The sequence below is a fragment of the Mesoplodon bidens genome (genome assembly GCF_964165515.1).
Source record: "Mesoplodon bidens genome assembly, chromosome: 13".
NCBI classification, from domain to species: domain Eukaryota; kingdom Metazoa; phylum Chordata; class Mammalia; order Artiodactyla; family Ziphiidae; genus Mesoplodon; species Mesoplodon bidens.
In genome coordinates this window covers 65,054,502-65,078,328 of record NC_138169.1, presented here as the reverse complement: position 1 = coordinate 65,078,328, position 23,827 = coordinate 65,054,502, and the positions used below count along the sequence as shown (strand labels likewise).

At 51.2% G+C, this 23,827-nt stretch overlaps 1 protein-coding gene across 9 annotated transcripts in view; it reads right to left on the bottom strand.

The window, feature by feature from the left end:
* Nucleotides 1-23,827, bottom strand: part of CTIF (cap binding complex dependent translation initiation factor) — a 313,399-nt gene that overhangs the window by 148,564 nt on the left and 141,008 nt on the right. The window lies entirely within an intron of this gene.

Here is a 23,827-nt window from a genome sequence, read left to right as displayed (position 1 = left end):
TCTATTCATAATGCAGGGTTGATCTTGCAAATGCCGGGCCACAGGCAGAATTATTCGCAGAAGTTGGGCTGATGGCCAGCTCTCTTCTTACCATTTCCCTCCCCCCAGAGAAGTGTGTTCTGGTAGGACATGGGAAAGCACTGCCATTCCGTTATGGGCAGGCTGGGGTGGGGTGGGAGGGGTTGAGGGTCTTAGGCCTGGAGGCCTGGCTTGGGCCTGGGACTTCTGGGTATGGGTCCTGATGCAGAGTCCACAGACTGAGCATGGCCCCCATGCCGCCCACAAGGCCCTGGGTGTGCACAGGGTCAGAGGGTGTGACAGGGCCCAGTGTGCTGGAGAGGGCACAGTGAGAGCCCATTTAGTACCCGCCCCCCACGCACTTTACAGACAGGGAGACAGAAGCCCAGGCCCCCTCCACGGCAAGGGCACACGCAGCCCTCTGGATCTGGGCTCCTAGCGGAGCAGCCTGCTGGGCTGCCTTCTCAGGGCTTAGCCCCCAACCACAGGGCTAAGCAGCCCTGGACATGGGCAGCCCGGCCAGTCTTGAGGTGCTTCCTGGGTTGGGCACGGGGAGGACAACAGGCTCAGAAGGACACGGGGACCTTGGCCTTTCAGGCGCTTGGCCGAGACTCCTATTGAGTCCAGGGAGGGAAGGGCACATTTCAAATTTAATTTAATTTAATTTATATTATTTATACTGTCAGTCCCTCTCTCACACCCTGTCTCTTGGTTCCAACAATTGGGCCAAGAAGGCATGAATGGATTCTGGCTCAGGCAGGCACAATGGGCCTCTGCTGCCTTAGGATGTGCTTTGTTTAATGGTTTTCTCAAAGGGCATTATTTGCTTTCTTTAATACAAAACACAAACAAGGAAAAACAGCAAGTCTTCCCCTCTCATTTCCCCTCTCCCACCCTCACCCAGCTCCGGGCTGGCCCCTTCCCTCCCTCCGGCCTCAGGTCACCACAGGAACACACTGGGCGTGCCCCGTGGAGACAATGGAAGGAAGCCGAGCCTGGATGGGGAGCTGAGCTCTGAGGCCGGGCCGAGGGAGCTGTCGGGACACTTGGCCTTCCACGAGCTCAGAAGGTGCCAGCCTCCCCTGTCTGGGCCCCAGAGTCCTGGGCTCTGACCTGCATCCTGGCCTGCCCACCCCCCTCCCGGCCACACGGCTGCAGCAGACGGGAGCTGCCCTGGTGACCCAGCCTCGGGCCTGGAGTCCTAGCTCTCTGCCAGGACTCCGTGTGGCCCAGGGGCACGCGGGACCCCTCAGGGCTTCTAATGAAGCCACTGCTCTGACCACTGTGTCCATCCATCTATCGCCTCCAAATTACTACCTATGTATGTACGTATATAAATATCATCGTCGTTAAAAGCCTGGGATCTGGAGCCACACTGTGAACTCTCAGCTCCTGGCTCTTCCTCCTGATGGCGATGTGACCTTGAACAGGTGACCTAACCTCTATGTGCCTCAGTTTCCACACCCATAAAATGGAGTCCCTGTGAGGATTAAATGTGTTGATAAACGTGTAAAGAACGTAGAACAGTGCCTGGTATGCAGCACACCTCAGCAAGTATCCCTGGTGTTGTCACTGCCATCGTTGGCGTCATCATCATCAGCATCATCATCATCGGCAGCAGCAGCATTTCTCCCATCATCCTGACACTTTGGCTCAGGGCCGAGTGAGCCAGGACAAGCAAGGCTGCTCTGGTCCGTCTCCTCATGGGGCCCCCAGTCTTGGCAGAGAGGGTCCAGTGGAGTTGGTTTGCACGGGAGGAGGGTGTAGGAAGCTCAGGTTAGGGAAGGTGGAGGGATTTAGCAGAGAGCCTGGTGACCAGGTGGTGTGCTGGGGAAGGATGGAGGAGTTCTGCCTGTGTTCTCTTGGGCCTGAGGCTGGCAGACCCCAGTGGGAGGCCAGAAATCAGCTGAACAAAGTGACAAAGGTGACAGAACAAAGCCTTGCACCTCAAAGGTCTTCCCTCCCCAGGAATAACCCAGGCCGGTGCTCTAGAGGACTGGTCCCACCCACAAGATCACCGGCGGCCCCAGCCTACTGGCACCATGGTGAATACATGAATGAATGCCACCTTCCCTGGGGCACTTATGTAGAACTTTCATATGGTCTTGTATAAAATGGGGTACACTGTATTTATACAAGCTTTACTGGAGGACCCTCTTCAATTAGCCACTTAGTTCTTCAAACTCAAGCTGGTGGTGGTACCATGTGACACACACAACTCAAGATGCTGCCCACACCTCCCCCAAAGCAAGGGCATTTGGGTATCAAGGGAGGCAAATATGAGGCCAAAAGAGGAAGACAGAAGGAGAAAGTCTGTGCTTAGTCACGATCTGTCATCAGATTAGCTGCTGACCTAGGCTGGCAAAAGTTCTTTAAAGCCATTGGCGGGAGATGAGGCTTGTACATGAATGTTCATAGCAGTAGTATTCATAATAGCCAAGAATGGAAACAACCCAAATGTCCAATAACTGATGTTTGGATAAACATGTGGTAGCTCCATACAATGGAGTATTACATGGCTATAAAAAGAGAGGAAGTTCTGATACACGCTACAGCATGGGTGAATCTATCAAAGACCGCATATGGTTCGGTTTCATTTTTATGAAATGTCCAGAAATGGCAAATCTGCAGAGACGGAAAGTAGATGAGAGGTTGCCAGTGCCTGGGGAGAGAAAGAATGGGGAGTGACTGCCAATGGGCTCCAGGTTTCTTCTGGGGATAATGAAAATATTCTGGAATTGGACAGCGGCAATTGTTGCATAATCTCATAAAGATACTAAAAACCATTTACACACATATCTTAAAGGGTGAATTTTATGGCATGTAAATTATATCTCAATTTTTAAAAGGTGGGAAAAATATTCCAGGTAGAGGCAATAGCAAGTGTTTTGAAAAATAAAAAATCCAGCCACGGTGAAAACTGTGTCTCCCTCTCACTCAATTACTCTACAGAAAGCAGCTGCCCTAAAACATGGTTCCTACGAAAGGGCTGGAGAGGGTGGCATGTGTAGGCAAGGTGCATCCAACGACGAGAGTGACTAATAAGGAGTCTGGAGAGGCACATGAGTTGGTATTTCCAGGCCCGGCCAGGGAAGATGGGGTTCTGGCTTTAGACCAGAGACCCCTCCCTCTTTCTTATTTTATTTTTTTTAATTTTTATTTTTTTTGCAGTACGCGGGCCTCTCACTGTTGTGGCCTCTCCCGTAGCGGAGCACAGGCTCTGGACGCTCAGGCTCAGCGGCCATGGCTCACGGGCCCAGCCGCTCCGCGGCATGTGGGATCTTCCCGGACCGGGGCACGAACCCGACTGTCCCCTGCATCGGCAGGCGGACTCTCAACCACTGCGCCACCAGGGAAGACCATCCCTGCTTTTTAGATAGGATGTACCTCTTAAGTGGAGAATGGGAAATTTATCAGGCTTGTCAGAATGATCATTTAAGAGTATACAGTATAAAAAAACAAAACAAATATTTTTAAGAGGGTGGATCTCATGTTACGTATACTAAATAAAATGTCACAGAACTAAAAAAAAAAAAAAAAAAGAGTATACAGTAGTCTTTGCTCCATTTCTTTACTCAATAAGTTCCTCTATTCTATGTTTTGAAAGAGCCCCATCTGGACGTCAGTCCAGGTATGAGCATCCTCCCTACCCCCAAATAAACAAGAGCCCCACCAGCCTCTGGTTTTCTAGCTGGTCTGTGTGTTTCCTCAGCCGGAGCCAGGTAAGCCTCTGTAGCATCACCCTGGACCACCCAGGCCCTGCCTGCTCTTCCTCCACCTCTCTGCATGGGAACCCGTCTCCCTTTAGCTCTGAGACCTGGTTGCAGTTCCCCTCTGTCTAACCTCTGACCACTTTCAATAACTAAGTGGGCCTGGGAGACAAGTAGATTATATAAAACAAGCCTCTCCAGGGAGGGAGGGAAGATAATACTCCTTCTGCGTGCAGCCTGGGCAGAGGACACGTGAAACACACACACACACACACACACTCTCTCTCTCTCTCTCAGTCTCTCTCTCTCCTGTCCCAGAGGTCAGCACTGGTCTAAGAAAGATGCGGCACTATGGGCAGCGTGTTACTGCTCTGGTTGCTGAAACACATCACGTAAAATCTGCCCATTCCAGGGCAGGCTGAAGCTAATACCTCACCGCCTGGGATGGCAGGTATTTCTGGGGGATTAAAGGCAGCTGCAGCAGAGCTGCTGACCGCAGACTGGCAGTGCAGGGGGCCTTACTCTGAGATGACAACTACAAACAAACATATCTTGGGCCTGGGGGTGAGGATATGGGAGGGAAGGCGATGTAAGCGCGCTGAGCAAGGCAGCATGTGTGCCGGGTGGCGCTGAGACCGGCTGCCTCTGTGATAAGAGTGATGCATGTCCACTGAGCCACAGGCTCCCCTCCCCCCATCCCTCCACACTTCCCCACCCGCCCAGCCATCCACCCTTCCCCCATCTACCCATCCATCCATCCATCCATCCAACCACCCATCCTATAAATACTGTCGTCTTAGACACTGCAGACACAGTAGTGAAAGAGCAATAGGCAAAATGCTTGTTTTTACAGAGCACACATTCTAGTGAAAGGAGAGAGATGACAAACAATAGATAATATGATCAATGATGAAAAATGCTATCGAGCAGAACAAGGCAGGACAAAGGGATGAGAGCAGCAGCTGTGGCGATGGTCAGGGGAGAGCCGTCCGTTACTTGCCATCCATCCACCCATCTGTCCCTCCTTGGTTCTTCTTCACCCAAGCAGGTCTCCAGGCCTACTATGTGCCAGTGCATCAGATGGGAATACCAGAGTGAAGAGACCCAGTCCCAGCCCCAGGAGCTCAGGGGAACACAAATATGCAAGCTGATGCATGCCGTGCATCACGGTAGAGGTTGTATAGATGCCTCTGGCAGCCCTGAGGACCTTTCCTTGGAGAAGGGTCAGGGAGGCCTTCACCAGGATGGTACCTGAGCTGAGTGCTCATGGGCTGACAGGTGCACAAGGGAGAAGAAGGTACGTTAGAACGTCCACCTGTGGGACAACACACGCCAGGGTCGTAGGTGGATTGTGTGGAGACACGCTGGCCCTGCAGGAGGAGACAGAGGCACCGGGTGCTCCGAGGGCCAGGGCGGGGGCTCCTGACCACAGTGTCGCGTGCGGTGTCTTCACCCCTACAGTGGGTAGAATTGCGTGCCCCCAGAAGATCAGCTGGAGTCTTAACCCTGGGTACAGGTGAAGGCGACCTTATTTGGAAACAGGGTCTTTGCAGATATGACGGAGTTAAGACGAGGTCATACAGAATTAGGGTGGTCCTAAATCCAGTGACTGGTGTCCTTCTAAGAGGAAGGACGTTTGGACAGAGACAGAGGGAAGAAGGCTATGTGAACATGGAAGCCATGTTTGGAGGGGTGCAGCTTCAAGCCAAGGAACAGTGAGGATTGCTGGCAGCCACCAGAAGCTCGGAGAGGCAAGAAAGGATTATCCCCTAGAGCCTCCCGAGGGAGCGTGGCCCTGCTGACACCTTGACTTCTGACTTCTAGCCTTCAGAACTGTGAGACTAAATTTCTGTTGCTTTAAGCCACCTAGTTGATGGTGGCTCCAGCACCCAAAACTAGGAGGTAATAAATCGCTCTTGTTCTAAGCCAACAGCGTGTTGGCACTTTGTTATGGCAGCACCCTGCCCCCCGCCCCCCCGCCCCCCTTCCCGGGCCAGGAGACGAATACAGGTGGAAGAGTAGGCAAAACCATCTGTGCTTTAAAAAAGGGTCATTTTTCTAACTGGATTTCCTTTGCCAAAATGGAGTTGCATTCGTGAAAGTTACGTGCTCACCAGGTAATTTCACCGTGTTGGCAGCCTGTTTTTACCAAGGAGGAAGGAGAGGCTCAGTAAGGTCCAGGAAGTTCCTCAGGGCCACCCCACCAGTTGGCAGCAGCTTGTACCTGCCGCCTCCAAGGCTCACGCTCCCAACTGTGATGTCACTCAGCCTGCAGTACCGGGGCAGAGGTGTGGAGGTGGAACCACTGGGGGCATGAGAGGGCATCTCCTGCCCCACCTCTGACCCCATGGTGCCGGGCCATGCACTCTGGGTCCCAGCAAGTGAGGAAGTGGCTCAGCGCAAGCTCCGACCTGTGCTGGAGCCACCGTTGGAGGTCCCCTTTCTGTCCATGGTGCCGCCCACCAGGCGTGAGGATGGAGAGCTGGTGTCCCTGGGCGCTGGTTCAGATGCCGTCCCATGTCTGCCCTGCAGAGTGCGTGCCCGTGTGTGCTCACTGTGACCTCTGTGATGACCCTGGCCACGGCCCCTTCGTCAGGCCTCGGCTCCCCTCTCTCTAGGGGGTGGTGCTCATGACACCAAGCTTACTCTGCCCAGGTTGGTGGGGTCAGGGCCCCTGGCTACTGCTCTGCCTGGTTCCCCTTCAATCTTGCGGGACGAGGTTTAGAAGTGCCCCACAGAGCTCAGTCCCACGGCCGGCAGCTTCATGGAACCCCAGGCCCACTTTCCTTTCAAGGGAGATTCTCCTGATAGTCCCGTGATCTGTGACCTCTGACCACTGGCCTTGGACCTGGGTCTGATAGAAATCATCCAGGCCTAACTATCTCACAGGTCTCTTCTCTCTCTCGCACACCAGCTCTTTGCAAAGGGAGAGTGCGTTACACAAATACAAGAGAGCCTTCCTCCTGTTGTGTGAAGACCCCCAGACCGTGGTAGACCTGGACGGGCCTTCAGTAGGAGGTGGTGCGGCTGGGAAAGGCTGGCGCTGGAAGGGAAGGCTGCGGATCCCGGCCCAGGTGAGGCAGCAATGGGAGGCTCCAAGCGGGGCCTGGAAAACTGTGCTCAAGGTGACTCCAGCCAGAAATAAACACAGGATCACAAGACTCCACTGCCAGGACACCTGGAGCTTGGCTCTTTTCTACACATTAGCTGCCTTTTCCCACACACGCCCGTCTCCTGACAGGTACGCCCTGTGGCCCCAGCTCCACCCTCTCCAGCGACCGACCCGCCCGTCTGCCCCCATCTCTCCTGGATACCGACTCTCCACCTGGCCTCTTGGAAACCACAGCCCCTCTCCTCTTCTTCTCAGGCTTGCGCATTGGCCCTACCTGTCACTCCCAAGGATGCTTTGAAACACATGGAAACTAATGGCCTCTTTCTCTCCAGAAAATTCCAGATGGTCCAGAGTGGAGGGCCCCATGAACCGTGACTCAGAAGAACTGGATATTGGTTCTGCCGTGCCCACTGGGCGAGCCCAGGGAGCTGGAGCCCCACAGAGGCAGGAGAGACTCAGGCCAAGCCAGCTGGGACTCCCCAGGTCCCTGTCTCCGGCTCGACACGGGGAGACATCCCGAGGGCCGACGGTATGAAGGAAACACAGCACTTGGCAACTTAAGGGGCCATAAAAATACCAAATACAGCTCCTCTGACAATGAGTTTGTCTCAACCGTGGAGCCTTCCTCTTGCTAGGGTCATGTTTTTTCATAGCTTCTAAGAAGTTATCCTACCAAGCTCCGCATGGGCAGGATGCGTGGGTCACGTCCAAGCTGAAACAAACAGGTAATGTTTCTAAAATTCCTGGAATCTCAAGGCTGCACAGCTATTCAGAGAAGCTGACCTGTTTCAGAAAGAAAGGTGGGAGGCGGGAGGCTAAACCACGTTTAAATCCGTGATTTTCTACCTTTTCTTTTAATTTATTTTTTTTAATCAGCAGAGACCCTTTTAAGAACAATACCTCAGCTGGAGTCCCAATATAAAAACAAACATAAAGGTAGACGGGGCAGAGATGCAGAGGCTGCCTCTGAGCCACCAACATCACCCACTGCCTCCACCCCTGCCCCCTACTCACACCCTGGACTGTGAACCTAGCCGCCACCCACTCTGAAAGGCTGGATGCTGGCTCCACAAGAACTGGACATTCTTCCAGAAACGGAGCCTAACTGAGGCTCTCTGGCCAGGGTTTAGTGGGGTCTACTGCACATGAATATCTTGCCTGTGGCAGCCTTTGGGGTGCGAGCCCACAGCATTTATCCAGCACGCGGGGGTCTGTGCCTGCACTGTAGTGTGGTTACAGAGGCCAGGTCGCTGGCATGTGGCCTTCCTTGGGTGCACTAAGCTAATAAAGCCCATCCCTCCTTTTTCCTTCAAGTTGGGTTTCTCACTGTAACAGCCAAGAATCTTGACCAATAAACCCACACAGCCTTTAGGCAACCTGGGCCCCAGCTCTGTTGCCAAACTTGGATACCACTGGGCAGTTATCTCACCCAGCCCTCTCCTCATTCTTGTGGAAAATGTGGATGAAAACATTTGCTTTTCCTGCCTCCTGTGTCATGACTGCTTGTCTTCCTTTGATTTCATGAGCCAATCAGTTACCCTTTTCATCTTTAAATATATTTTGAGTTGGGGTTCTGTCACTTGCAACCCAAAGAGTCCTAAATAATTCAGCACGATACAACTTTAGGTATTGTCACGGCTGTTCTTAGTATATCCGTGAAATGCTGGAAAGCAAACACGACTGTCCCTGCCCCCTCCCACTGGTAGCCATGTCAGGAAATGATCCACTGAGCAATGTCAAATACTGAAGACACTGACTTGATAATTTCTGAGTAAACAGAAAAAAATAAACGAGAACATTGGTACAAAGGACAGGACTACAAACCAATAGAAAAACGTTAGAAAATTGTTTATATGTTACATTGTGTAAAATGTAAAGGAAACAATTACTAAAGTGCTGCTTTTTCAACCACTGTCAGATGACACAAACAGATGGAGAGGTATACCATGTTCTTGGATTGGAAGAATCAACATTGTGAAAATGACTATACTACCCAAAGCAATCTACAGATTCAATGCAATCCCTATCAAATTACCAATGGCATTTTTTACAGAACTAGAACAAAAAGTCTTAAAATTTGTATGGAGACAAAAAAGACCCCTAATAGCCAAAGCAGTCTTGAGGGAAAAAAATGGAGCTGGAGGAATCAGACTCCCTGACTTCAGACTATACTACAAAGCTATAGTCATCAAGACAATATGGTACTGGCACAAAAACAGAAATATAGATCAATGGAACAAGATAGAAAGCCCAGAGATAAACCCACGCACCTATGGTCAACTAATCTATGACAAAGGAGGCAAGGATATACCATGGAGAAAAGACAGTCTCTTCAATAAGTGGTGCTGGGAAAACTGGGCAGTTCCATGTAAAAGAATGAAATTAGAAAACGCCCTAACACCGTACACAAAAAAACCCTCAAAATGGATTAGAGACCTAAATGTAAGACCGGGCACTATAAAACTCTTAGAGGAAAACATAGAAAGAACACTCTTTGACATAAATCACAGCAAGATATTTTTTGATCCACCTCCTAGAGTAATGGAAATAAAAAAATAAACAAATGGGACCTAATGAAACTTCAAAGCTTTTGCACAGCAAAGGAAACCATAAACAAGATGAAAAGACAACCCTCAGAATGGGAGAAAATATTTGCAAACTAATCATCGGACAAAGGATTAATCTCCAAAATATGTAAACAGTTCATGCAGTTCAATATTAAAAAAACAAACAACTCAATCCAAAAAAGGGCAGAGGACCTAAATAGACATTTCTCCAAAGAAGACATACAGATGGCCAAGAAGCATATGAAAAGATGCTCAACATCACTAATTGTTAGAGAAATGCCAATCAAAACTACAGTGAGGTATCACCTCCCACCAGTTAGAATGGTCATCATCAGAAAATCTCCAAACAACAAATGCTGGAGAGGGTGTGGAGAAAAGGGAACCCTCTTGCACTGTTGGTGGGAATGTAAATTGATACAGCCACTATGGAGAACAGTATGGAGGTTCCTTAAAAAACTGAAAATAGAATTACCATATGACCCAGCAATCCCACTACTGGGCATATACCCAGAGAAAACCTTAATTCAGAAAGACACATGCGCCCCAGTGTTCACTGCAGCACTATTTACAATAGCCAGGTCATGGAAGCAACCTAAATGCCCATCGACAGACAAATGGATAAAGAAGATGTGGTACATATATACAATGGAATATTACTCAGCCATAAAAAGGAACGAAATTGGGTCATTTGTAGAGACGTGGATGGATCTAGAGACCGTCATACAGAGTAAAGTAAGTCAGAGAGAGAGAAACAAATATCGTATATTAATGCATATACGTGGAACCTAGAAAATGGTACAGATGAACCGGTTTGCAGGGCAGAAATAGAGACACAGATGTAGAGAATAAACGTATGGACACCAAGGGGGGAAAGCGGTGGGGGGTGGGGGTGGTGCTGTGATGAACTGGGCGATTGGGATTGACATGTATGCACTGATGTGTATAAAATGGATAACTAATGAGAACCTGCTGTATAAAAAAAAAAAAAAGTTTCCCATTTGCCACCAGTGTAGTCCTGTGATGGGCATGTGTGTGTGTGTGTGTGTGTGTGTAGTCCTGTGATGGGCGTGTGTGTGTGTGTGTGTATGTGTGTGCAGGGAGGGCTATTGGAGGGTGACTATAACTCTCTCTGTGTCGAGCACCATATGAGACCAAGTGGCTCAGGGCCTCATCCAGGTGACAAGCCCAGGACCAAGAGTCCAGAAGGAGTCCTGGAGGCAGGCCCCCTGGGCTCACGATGACACAGGGACAGCCACATGAGAATGGAATGGGGGCAGACAGATGCTCCCCACTTCCTTGATGAGCGGCTTTTGCTGGGGGTCCTGGGAAGGCTGTGGACCTGAAAAAGGTAACAGCTTCCTGCTGCTACAGACCAGAGGCAGGAAGATGATCTAGAAAGGCAAGAGGTACAAGTGGCCACAGGAAAGACACAGGGTCTGCTGGGCAGCCTCTGGGAAAGTTGCCTGGGCATGACTGGACACACGTGGCCTGAATTCTAGCCTCTAACTGAATGGTGTATCCATGACAGAGATAAGACCCAGATCCTGGAAAAGCCCATAAAGCAAACTCAAGAGAAGACAAAGTAATATTCGTGCTCTGGTCTCTAAGAGGGAGGGACAGTCTTCGTGAGGTACAATTTGTGAATAGTGTTATGTACTTGGGGAGGTTCAGAGACCATCTTGGGAACAGAAGCAACAATGGATTCTGGAAAAGGAGTGATGACTCTACAACACTTAGAAGATGCCCACTGCATTCTGTGACCACACTGCGTGTCATGGACATAGAAAAACCAGGCTCTGCCTGTGTCCCAAAGAAGTCCACAGGCTGCTGTAAAAACAGATACACAAGCGATTTTACTACTTCAGGGAAGTCACGCGGACACCCAGGGTGCAAGGAACCCGTGGAGGAAGGGATGCCCGAGGCTGCCCTCCGAGTTACCAGAAGGCTCTGAAGTTAACAGAAGCAGAACCAGAAAGGCAAGGGCCCCAGCAGAAGTTGCTAGAAGGCATGTTTTAATGGCTTTGCTCTTGCCTCTCCTGAACATACTCTGGTGTGGCTCAGTATACAAACTGGCAGTAGTCAGGTAACGGTAAGTGTAAGGGCCTCTGTGGGCCCTGGGCAGGGACCCCTGTCCCAAACACCTCTACCAGAGAGGCTGAGATCCCAAGCCGAGTCCCACTGTGCAGGGGATGCCTCCAAGGCCTTGTGTGAGTGAACGGGTACATCATTCTCCTGCCCCTGCACTGGTGGGCCAAAGCTGGCTGGTCCAGGGACATGGGGGGACAGGGAAAGAGGCCTTGACAAAGGAGCACCTAAGAGCAGCAGGGCCCCTGTCCCAGTGTTTGCAGAGCCAACCTCAGGTGCTTTAAGCAATGCAGATTTGGGGCTGCCCAGCAGGGATCGGAGTCAGTTGGTTTGGTTTTAAATACCATCACTGCCTCCTACTGTGGGAGCCTGGATAGATAGCTACGCTACTTATGCTTCTATTTTCTTCTTCCATAAAATGGCAATAATAAAGAATTATACCAATTTCAGAGGACCATCAGGAGGATTCAATGAGATTATGTGACGGATGAGGACAGGCAGCACAGGAGGCTTCCCCACTGCCCATCCTTTCCCCCATCTTCTGCACACACCCCCATGGCCCTCTTCCTTTTGGGGGCACAGTCTGTGAAATTCCAGGCCCAAGGGCCCCCCATCTGCACCTGGAGCCCCTGCTGTTCCTGAGACTTTCTAACTTTCCATCCACGTCCCTCAAGATGGAAGCCATAGCCCAAAGCCCCAGTCACGCTGTCCTAGAATGAGGTCACCCTGTGTCTACCAACCAACCGCTTCCTGAGCCCCCCAGCTGTGTCCAGGACACTCTCAGGGGACAAAAGTGCGGCTTGCGGCCACCTCAGCCTCCTCCATGTGGTTATTCAACTCCTGCCCGCTCCTGGCCCCATCCGGACACTGCTTATCCCTCTTTCATCTCATCACAGGTGCCCGGCGGGGGCGGGGGGGGGCAAGAAGAGAAGGCGCTTCCGGAGGTTCTGAAGGGCAAGGGTAGGGCCTGTCTCCCAGAGCGGCAGGCCTTCTTGGGAACCTACTCCAGGCAGGACATCACCCCCATACCCTGAAGACCAAAGGCAGGGGCTGCATCCTCTGAAAGTGAGCTGCTCCCAACTCGAGAGAAATGGTGAGTGGAACACCAAGTCAGGGCAGTCTGGCTGGGGCTTCCGGGCACCGGACAGCTCACAGGGTATCACAGAGGCTGAGTCACGATAGAGACAAGCAGGGAGAACCCACAGGGGCAGGCACGGTATCAGCGCTGGAGAGACAGGAGGGCAAAACGTGGTCTCTCCCTGGAGGAACCAACCATGCTTTCATTCATTCACCCGGCTCATCCTCACTGAGGCTTCCCATGTGCCAGGAGATGATCTACCACGGTGACTAAGCCACAGATATGGGCTTCCACTCTACAAGGGGTACGTGACAGTCAACAGGATGCAACTAAAAAGAAAGAGACAAGTGTGCCGGGAAAAGAAATGAAGAGGGTAATGCTTTCCATTAGAGGATCAGAAATGGCCTGAGAGAGTGACATTTGAGCCAAACTAGAATGACCAGGTTGACAGATCGAGAGAGATTCAAGGCTGAAACCAACATTTTGAATATCATAAACTAGTAAAGTTTAAATATCAGAATGGACAGTTGCTACTTTTCACTCTGCTTAATGACATCTCACCCACTGCCACCATCATTTCACAAAGGACAAAACTTTAAAATAAAAGCTGGGCCTTTATGTGGATTAACTTCAGCTCCATGAAAAAGTCACTGCGCTCTCCTGTAGGACGCCCTGTACACGGAGGCTCAATCAGGTGTTCTGTCTACCTCACTCAAATTCACCAACATGTGCTTAGGAAGAAAATTTAACTACTATACGGGGTTCATGTACTCTTGACAATAGAGCATACATATATACATTTACACGTAGGTAACGTTGCCTACTCCAAAACCAAGTATTCTGAACTTCATGGGCATTCTAAGGGGTTTTTAGGAGTAATTTTTTCTTTTTCTTGAATTTTTGAATTTTATTTTAGTTCAGGAGTGATTTTGTTTATAAGTGATCCCTTTCATTTGAGCAAAATGTGAACTCACCATTTTCCTCATTTTGCAAAGACTGGTGGGAAAACCTCTGGCTCACCTGTGTTGGCCTAAGCCATGGACTTCAGCAGCGACCATTGCGGTCCTGGTATGCAAGTCAGGTCCTCATGTAATCCAAACCCTTTCCCTTCTTGCTAATGGTATTTATTCAAGCCATAACCAGTTTTTGTTCGCTTTTGTTTTCAAAGAGAACATGGGATTTTGGGGTCATTTGCTCACTGACCCTCCCCATCCTGGGCCACCATCCTACCCTCCTTGGGCCGCTGACACAAATGCAATACAATTAGTTTAGTGCCCACTTATTGACCAATAACCATACAGCCCTCACGTCCTAACGCTGAAGCTGCCAGAACATACAGGAGTGAGTCCTTTGCCACCGGCCAGGCCTCCCCTGCTCAGCTTGTGCCAGGCTGCTTCCTGCGACAGGAGGTTTCAGAATGGCAGCCCCTGTCTGCTGGACCACCCAGCTGCCGGAACAGAAGAAGCCAGGAAAGCCGGTGCACTTGCTGCCCCCTTTATCCCCAAGCTTTTCAGGGGTGAGTTTTGCACCTTTCTTAATTTCTTTCTTCTTTTTTTTTTAGGATGGTGCAGTTTCCCACGATGTTGACCTTCGGGTTGCCCTGCACGGCCACCCAGCTCGTGCTCTGTGCTCACCCCAGCTTGACCAGGAAGGTCAGTGTGCACAGCTGGGCCCAAGGGGTCAGATCTGGGGCTGGAGGCTGGGTGACCAGTATTCATGGCTGCACCACAGCCTTTCCAGTCTCTTATGTGGAGGAAGTGATTCTTCAGGCTCTTACTGCCCTCTCCCCCATGTCAGAGCTCAGGGCCCTAGGTGGAGGAAAAGTTTTAATTACTACCCTGCCCCTCCCCACTGGCTCAAGAACTGCTTTACACGTCTATTTATGGAAACACAGCAGAAGAAGCACTGGGCTGGGGGCCAGGGGGCCAGGGGACCCGGGTTCCTGCCCTGGGGGTTGCTCTAGGGCCATCCTCTCCCCCCTGCCCCCCATGTGTCTGCCACCCCACCCCCAAACACACTTTCCTCATCCCGGCTTTTCCTTCTGCCTGGAACATCTTCCCCACTTTTGTTCAGCCCTGAAATCCTGTCCAGCCTCTGCTGTTGGCATAAACGCCCCTGCCCTACAACACTGACGCAAATTCCCATGTGAATTAACTCATGTGGTCACAGAGCACGTCGGAAAAACTCTTCTTAGCACGCCAGCCTGGTGTCTAAATAGACTAGGTAGCTGCTCGCAGGCTTGCCTCCTCTACCATGCTGTAAACTTCCAGGGGCTCACGGACCATGTTTGCTTCCCTTCCATAGGTCCCACTGTGCCTTAGATACCACAGTCCTCCATAACTGCTTGTTGGATGAAAAGTTAAGATGACTGACAACCCTGGATGGACCAGAAGTGGGCCATCCCCATTCTACCCACTGGGGACCAACAGCATGCATGGGAGACCCAAGGGGCCTGGGGCCTACAGACTGTAGCCATCAACCAGGCAAAATCTCCTGTGTTGCAAGAAGCCACGATGCTCCATTGCCTCATGGGCCCTCGACCTGTAACCATGAGGCCCAGTGCTCAGCGATTGCAACCGTCCTTCAGCTGAATGGAAAAGGTATGAGGATCTGGATCCCCCAGTCTTCAGTTCCACTGCAAGCTCTCCGAGGACCACGGTGGCCGTTTCCTGGCCTGCACTAGAACGAGAGCACTGTGGATGTTTGGGGTCCACCAATCAACTCCACAGGCACCCTAGTTTGTGACAAGTGTCTCACTGCTGCCAAGCCATCTCTGTGTGCAAGGCCAGAGGCAGGTCCAGCCAGGCAGGAGGACTGCTCGCGTCCCCTCGCCGAGCCTCAGCCTCCTCTGCTCTAAAAGGGAGAACTTCAACCTACTTCCGTCATGAGCATTAAACGAGGCGCTGGAAATCAAACGAGATGACGTATAGGAGCACATCTGGCCAGTCCTGGAATACAAGTTTGCTGGACCCAAGGGGAAAGTGCGCGTGCCCAGACCAGCCCACAGAGAGAAGAGTTCAAGTGTACCCTAGGTCCTCAGAGCTGAGGCCAGACAGGTTGAGAGGGGTCAGTACTACCAGGGGAGGAATGTGGTCTGGAGGGGTCACACGAATAACAGAGACCAGGGAGCTGAGACCAGGAGTTCTACTCTGCCGGGACAGGGGGGTGACCGGGTGGCAGGGTCCAAGGAGGTAGGCCTGGTCTCCTGAAGGACTCAAGACAAAGCTTCTCCTGCACTTTTGAGGTAGGCTGGCCCAAACCATGAGTGGGAGCCAGGCAGTGACAGGGAATGCCACTCAATGGCCACTCCTGGGTGTGCTCACTGCTTTCTGCCCTGGATTTGTGCTCTTTGCCTGGGGTGAAAGCACTGGGGGTGAAGGGGAATTCTGAAAGACAGCTGTGACCTCAGCCCAGGTAAACGCCAGGAGACTCCGTGGGAGGCCTCAGGGTCCTACCTTCCTTGTCAGAGCCTTTAGTTTCACCTCCAAAGTAGCATCTTATGTGTTGCAGATGCACAGCAAGAACCTTCCACATGTCCGACGACATCGATGGTTGGGGAGGAGGGGAAGGGGAGAACACATGTGGGAGATAGCTTGGACTTGAGGGAAAGCCTGCCTTCACACTCCTTGGCTGTTTTTTTTTTTTTTTTTTTTGTGGTATGCGGGCCTCCCACTGTTGTGGCCTCTCCCATTGCGGAGCACAGGCTCCGGACACGCAGGCTCAGCGGCCATGGCTCACGGGCCCAGCCGCTCCGCGGCATGTGCGATCCTCCCAGACCAGAGCTCGAACCCGTGTCCCCTGCACCGGCAGGCGGACTCTCAACCACTGCACCACCAGGGAAGCCCTCCTTGGCTGTTTGCAACAGGTTCTACCGGCTACCTCCTAGGTCAGCTCAGGGTGGCAAGAAGACAAAGAAGGAGATGGCAAGGCAAGGTGAGGGCATCATCCTTGGGCTGAGTCCCATGCGGATGAGCTGGCCCAACAATGGGGGGAAGCTAGCCCGCGAAGCCTTTCCTTCCCCTCCAGTCCTGCCTGAGAAATATGCGCCCTTCCACTGAGTGAGCAATTCCACTTTCCTGGAAGGTATTCAAAAAGTCTTCTTACCATAGAAGGAACTAAATTGTATCTGCGAGGATTGCGAGCTGTGATAACGATAATAACAGCCATCTATCACTTACGGAGGCAGGCAGAGTTCAGAGATTCACATGTATTAACTAATTTAAACCTCACCACAACCCTGAGAGGGAGGTGCTATTATTATCCATTCTCTACGGGAGAAGAAAAGGAGGATGGAATAGATTCAACAGATTTAACAGCAGACCTAATGCAATACAGCGAGTGTGTGGTAGAGCTGGGACATTAACTCAGAGTCTTGGGATGGAACCATAACACGATGCCCATAGAGCTGCAGATCTGAGACCCGGCGCCAACCACAGCCGATGGTTGTCAGGCTGATCCAGAAGTTGGGGGTTGCAGTCTCAGACAATAGACCCCCAGGTGCCACCACAGTGGATTGTGCAGAGCGACATCACAGAGCAGATACCCAACACGCATTGGCTGAGGGAATGAGAAAGTGTATGAAAGAATCATGAGCACGGTTTTCAACAAGCCATGGAAGGGACTGGCCTACTCATGGTTCTCCCTGGATTCACTCTGCAGACCATCGCAGCGTCAGAGATATAAATTCACAGTGTTGCTGTCAGTGGGCTCTGCTGGGGGTACCTTGCTTCTTCCCTCTCTCTCTTTCTAAATTAAGTCACTAAGAGCAATCCTGACAAGCTAAATATCAATGATCAGTATCGTGCGAAAATAATGGACCTCCCTGACAAGTGTGTTGTCAAAAATTATAAAGTCTAAGGAACACGGTCTTACGGAAGTTTCCAATTAGGAAAGATGGGAAATCAGTAGATAGAAATGAGTTCCTAAAAACCTGCTGGCATGCAATAAACTTTCTGTATAGAATTGTGTTTAAACTATACTAGGAGATTATAAGTCCTATGGCAAATATCTTTGGTAAAAGAAATAATTGCCTGCAACTTATTAATTTTTTAAGTGAATCCTTTAAGGACATAGGTTATACCTCTCTCTGACTACAGGAAATGGACTATTTCAGAAATTCAATTACTTGTTCCATTCCCAGAAAGCAGGGCTGACCTTTTGCTGGGTGGATGTGGGCCATTAAGGACGCCCTGCCACATAAAAGAGTCTTTATGGGTTGTCTTAAATTGGGCAGCCATTGGTTTCGGCCGGCTCACCAGGCACCAGCAGCTCTGATGACCTAGTTGGTATCTCTGTCCCTCGTGCCTCTGTAGCAGACAGTGATTTGACCTACTTTCAAGGGCACAGTGGTGGCTGAAGAAGGGAAGGAGGGGAACGCGGGAGCCTGGACACAGGAGTTTGAAGCGTGGGCTCTGGTCAAGCACAGGGCTCATCCCCTCCCTCTCTCCATCTCCAGAGCTTCTGCCCTCCTGCAGTCCCTCCCCTGACTGCATCCTCCTCGGGCAGGAAAGCAGTCCATTCCCAGCGCAGTCTGTCCAACCTCTTAAATCTATCAAGTTTTGACGTGGGGCTTCCCAGCCCTCTCACCTCACAGCCCATCGGGAGCACAGTGACATCTGTATGGCCCACTGGGGTAACCCAAGAAGGCTGCTTGGGGCCAAAGGGTGGCAGCCTGTAGTGTAGCACTGGCCACCCAAGGCTCATCACCCCAAGGCTGAGAGCACAGAGCCATATGTTAGCCCAACTAGGACTTATTCTCAACACATCACATCTATAAAGCAGGACACTCTGCCCTGCTTTATAAGCAACTACAAAATTACAAAGAGTCTAAGAAGTGGTTTTTTAAATTCCCAGCATTTGTGTTAATGTGTAAACTGCAGCAAGGTGAGGACATGCAGGGTCAACTCTCCAGAGCAGGGGTTGGCAAACTTTTTCTGTGAAGAGCCAGGTTGTAACTATTTTAGGCTCTGCAGGCCATATGGTCTCTGTCACAACTACTCAGCTCTGCCATGTACTGTAGAAGCAGCCATAGAAGCGTGGCAGTGTTCCAATAAAACTTTATTGATAAAAATGGGTGGGGGGGGGCTGGATTTGGCCCACGGGCCATGACTTGGCAACCTTGTTCTAGAGAAATGTTGGGATGCCAAGTGCATTTTGCAGCAGTGTGTCTTCCCTCTCTGGGCCCTTCTCATGACGCAGTGGTGATTTCTTGTGTTTGATGGGTGCCCATCCTCACAGTCTCTCCCCTACTGCTATCAGAACCTGCTTTCGGGGAAGGCTCTGACAAACTCAATCCCCCAGATGAGGATAAATGGGTTGTATCTACATTTCAATCAATAAAAACCCTGGGTCGGTGGCTCTCAGCCCTGGAGTATCATTGACAGCCCCGGGGAGATGTAAAACTCCTGATGCCCACGTGTCGCTCCAGAAGTTCTGATGCACGTGGTCAGGGCACAGCCCAGGCAGTGGGGATTTTAAAGCTCTCTAGGTAATTCTAAAGGATGGTCAGGTTGACAACCACTGCCTTAGACCAAAAGGGAAACAAAAAAAATTAGTGGTAGTGTTTTTAGAATAAGCGAGCCAGGGAGGTAAAGCTTGTTTTTCCCCCTCGGGGATGGGAATTGGGGGTGGGGGGTGGGGAAGGAGACATGTCCAGAACCCTCGAAATCACACCACCCAGGCAATCACCCTCCGCCAAGGCTGGTGTTGTGTAGATTTCACCATGCTTTGCAAGATCCACGACCTTCTCATTTTTGTTTCCCTCTTGACATCTAGCATGATTCCCTGCTGGCAATATGTGCTCTATGAACACTGGTTAATCATCCAAAAAAAAGAAACCCCTAATGGCCTAATATTCAATCATCAGTCAATCAATCAACCCTCAAAAAGAAAAAAAAAAAAAAAGAGGTCACTGAGTCCTGCCTTAGAAGGTCTATAGTCTGTGAAGGGAGACAAGGTAAGCACAGATGAAACTTACAATAGGCTTAGCCATATTCGCGCCATGTCATAAGGCAGTGGTTCCCACACTTCAGTACACACAATCACCTGGAGAGATTTAAAAAAATCCCAGTGCCTGGGATGTACCCCACGCCAATAAAATCAGAATATCTGAGGGTAGAAGACTGGCACGGGTATCTTTTTTTTTTTTTGCGGTACGCGGGCCTCTCACTGCTGTGGCCTCTCCCCTTGCAGAGCACAGGCTCCGGACACGCAGGCTCAGCGGCCATGGCTCACGGGCCCAGCCGCTCCGCCGCATGTGGGATCCTCCCAGACCGGGGCACGAGCCCATGTACCCTGCATCGGCAGGCGGACTCTCAACCACTGCGCCACCAGGGAAGCCCACGGGTATCTTTTAAAACCCTCCAGTGAGGCCACTGTGCAGCAAAATTCGGGAGCCAGGGTTATAAGGTCCCGCTGCTCCAAGTGTGGTCCATGGAAGAACAGCAGCATCGTCAGCTGGAAGCTGGTTAGGAACGCAGGAACTCGAGCCTCACCCCAGTCCTACTGAATCAGAACCTGCACGTGAACCAGAGCCGCACGCTATCTGTTTGCACGTGAAGTTCAAGAAGCTGCTGCAGGGAACCCTGTTCCGAGAAAGAACCAGCTCTAGACCGTCCCCCCACAGTAACCAGGGAACACTTCTTAGAGGAAGGGAGAAACAAGAGATGCCGTAGGACGGGGGAATTAGAGGCAGAGGGATGGTAGGCAGGACCCAGCACACAGAGGGGAGGAGGAAGCTGGTCTGTACGCGTGGTGAGCCAGAAGTAAGGAAAAGGGGTCAGAACGTTCTTGTTTTCTTTTTAATAAAAGTAGAAAATTAAATCACATTTAGTTACATAATTAACAGGCTGAGGGTTTTTAAAGGATAAAATGCCAAGAAAATAAGGCTGACCTGGAAAATTGGGGGCAACAATTTTCCAGGAAGGTGGTGGATGACTAGCATGGACGAGGTTGTGAGGGAAGATTCCAGAGACTCTGGACGCCCTGCAGAGGGCTTCAGATTTTGTCTCATGGGCCAGTGGAGAGCCGCATGTTGCCTCTGGAGTTGGGGAGGGAGGTGAGAGGAGAGGGGGCTGGGCAGAGGGGCTCAGACAATGTCTTTGAAGAGACAGACCAGTAAGAGAAGCAAGTAGAGAGGCAGGAAGACCAGACAGGGAGCTGGGGAGAGCAGCACCTGTGACCGGGGAAAGGACGGAGCTTGAGAAAGACCTTTCAGAGGAGGCAGATGATTGGTGGGGGGTGAGCAAGAGCCACTGAGCATTCTGAGGTCTCAAGTCCGGGACACTGGGCTATCTAACTGTGGGGAAAGCTAGAGCCTCTAGCATTGTTATCATAAACTCTTTAGGTAATGCCCCCCCAAAAGTTACCTATGGGAAAACATGAGTCTCTAGCAAACAAGACTCCCCAAGGGAAGCTGAGAGGAAGAGCAACCCTGTACACAGACCCTGGGATTGTCCTCAGCTTCAGTGGGCCACGAAGACCCAGAGAGGCCCTTGGGCACAATCCTTTGTTTCCAGGCCCCTGGAAGTCCAGCTGATTCCCAGTTGAGTTGAAGAGGCCGGGAGATTGTTCCCACTGCAGTGGACTGAAACAATAAGTGCGGAGTGGACGTTACCACAATTGTTTCCACTGAAGTTATTTTGGGGGAGTTTAGGAAGATTGTCTATTCCGAGACATTTCCTTCACCCGATTCCCTTTATGAAAACACCGAGGGAACAGGCTGGTGTCGCCATCTCCACGCTGCCCTGCTCACAAGGAGCACGTGCACAGCGGGCCCCAGGGAGCTGCCATATGCAACACCTATTTCCTGAGGCTCTCATGGAAGCCCTTAGATCTGACTGGGGCCTCACGGTTTTCAAAGTCCCTCCTCAGTGACCATTGTGCTTCATTCCCACGACAGCCTTCCGAGATGGTAGTGGCAGGGCGTAGATGTTGTTATCCCCAGTCTGGACGTGAGGAAACAGAGAAGTCAGGGTACTTGGTCAAGGTCATCCAGCTTGGAGGGGACGGGGCAGAACCCCATGTTGACTCCTGGAGGATGTCCCGTGCATGGTGTGGTGGGCGCCAGGGCTGCAGTGAGAGGTTCACCACCTGTTCATGGCCTACTTACCACTGCCAATCCCCATGCCAGGCATGGGCTCATGACAGGTCCGCCAGGTGAAGACGGGGGCTGGTCCGTCCACATTCAGGACCCCAGAATGAGTCCAGCACGGCTGTTACCTAGAGTGCATGGTGGGGACAATGTGGGATCCGAGGCTGAAAGGAGAGCTGGATTGGGGAGGCCTGGCACAGAGGGAGCTTGATCCTACGTGTGATGGGAAGGCAGGGAAAGGCTTAAGCACGTAGCAAAATAGCTAGATCTGTGTACTTTAGATCATGCTGAGGTAATGAAGGGGATGGATTTAGGGAGGCTATCGCAATTGTCAAGACACGACAGTGGCCAATATAGGAATTAGGGACGTGGCAGAGGGATGGAAGAGGAGAGCCTACAAACATTTAAGACTAAAATGGACTGGTTTTGGTGAAGGATGGGGGTGGGAGGTGGGGATAGAGCATCGTCTGTGAGAAATACAACTGCAAATAAGACACAGTCCCTGCTCTGGAGGATTCCTACATCCTCATAGGACAGATAGAAAATGAATGAGTATTATGTAAGCCTGAGTGATTAATATCAAGAAGACAGAGGTTTTATAAGTTTGGATCCAGTCCTGGCTCACCCCTTGCTTTTCTATGATGCAAACACCTTACACGATGGGGAAATGGAATCAATCCTGAATACCTAAGGGCACAGACCCTCAAGCTGGTGGCATGTTAGATTTACCCAGGGAGCTGTAAAAATGACGGATGCCCAGGACCCACCTCCCAGAGATTCTGATTTGTCTGTGGTGGGTCCAGGCATGGGTATATTTTAAGGGTTCCCCAACTGATTCTAACATGCAGCAAGGACTGAGAGGGGGGCTGCAGCCCCTCATTTCAGAGACCTGGAAATAAGGTCTTTTCCGCTTTCCAAAGAGGGAGCTGCAGTTTCACACCACCAATGCTAGGACCGAAGGAAGACGATGTTCTGCTTAGTGACTAACTTTTGATTCTCTGCCCCGACGTCTTTGAGTCATCTCTTCTTGCAACACAGAGAGGTGCCCCTGCCCAGTTTCCCCAGTGACCCAGCAAGGTTCCTCCCTGGCCCCCTGTCCACTGGATCGGTTCGCCTGACCCTCTATCTTCCACCGGTCAGGTTTCCTCCTCCAGTGCATGGACATCCTGCCCAACCTGACTGGCTAGCATAAGCCACGCAGCCAGCCCCCGGTGTTGCCGCCCTTTGGGGTGTCCTGAAAAGACCTCGCTGAGGGGGTGTGATGCATTTCCTTGACCACACCACACACCAGCCTGCTGGAACAATGTCCCTTTTCTTGCCGCCAGGAAGGGCCACATAAAGGAACATCTTCTTTTTTCTTGCCAAGCAAATGTTTCTGTTTTGACCTGACGGGTGCACTTTGAAGCAAAATAATGACCCAGAGGCCACTGAGCTGCCCTAAAGGTCAAGTACTGGAAAGAATTGTTCCCAACATTTTTAGCATGTTGAGAATAGTGTGTGTGTGTGTGTGTGTGTGTGCGTGTGCGCGCGCGTGCGCGTATCGGGACACGTGGGAGAGGGACAACCGCCCCTCGTGTGAGCAGTCCCTGACCAGTCACTGTGCCCTGGCTGGGCCGGGTGGGGTGAACGGGCCAGGACTATGAAGATTCTGCTGTCAGAATGTCTGCTTCTTATGGCCAACTTTGCTGAGGGTCTTTGCAATGAATTCCTTAAAAGGAATCACATACTATTGACATGATCAAATCTTACTAACATTTCCATGAGCAGAATCTTCGTGCTGAGTGGCTGACCTCTGGCCAGAGCAGGTGAACAAGGTGTTCCCCTAGGGTCCTGCTCAGGGCTCAGAAGAATTTGGGGGACCTGGCAGCAGCTTTCCTTCTCTGCAAACTCACCTCTGCAGCCAGTCCTTCCTGGTCTGCAGGACTCTCTCTCCCAGGTATGGGGACCCTTGACTCACAACAGCTTCTAGAATTCAGCTCATCTCCTCTTTACTGGGGAGGAGAACAGCCCTGTGCTCAGGCAGGGACGTCTGTCTGGTCCTCAATTTTCCCAGCGGCAAAATGAAAGGGGGCTTCCCTGGTGGCACAGTGGTTGAGAGTCCGCCTGCCAATGCAGGCGACACGGGTTCGTGCCCCGGTCCGGGAAGATCCCACATGCCGCGGAGCA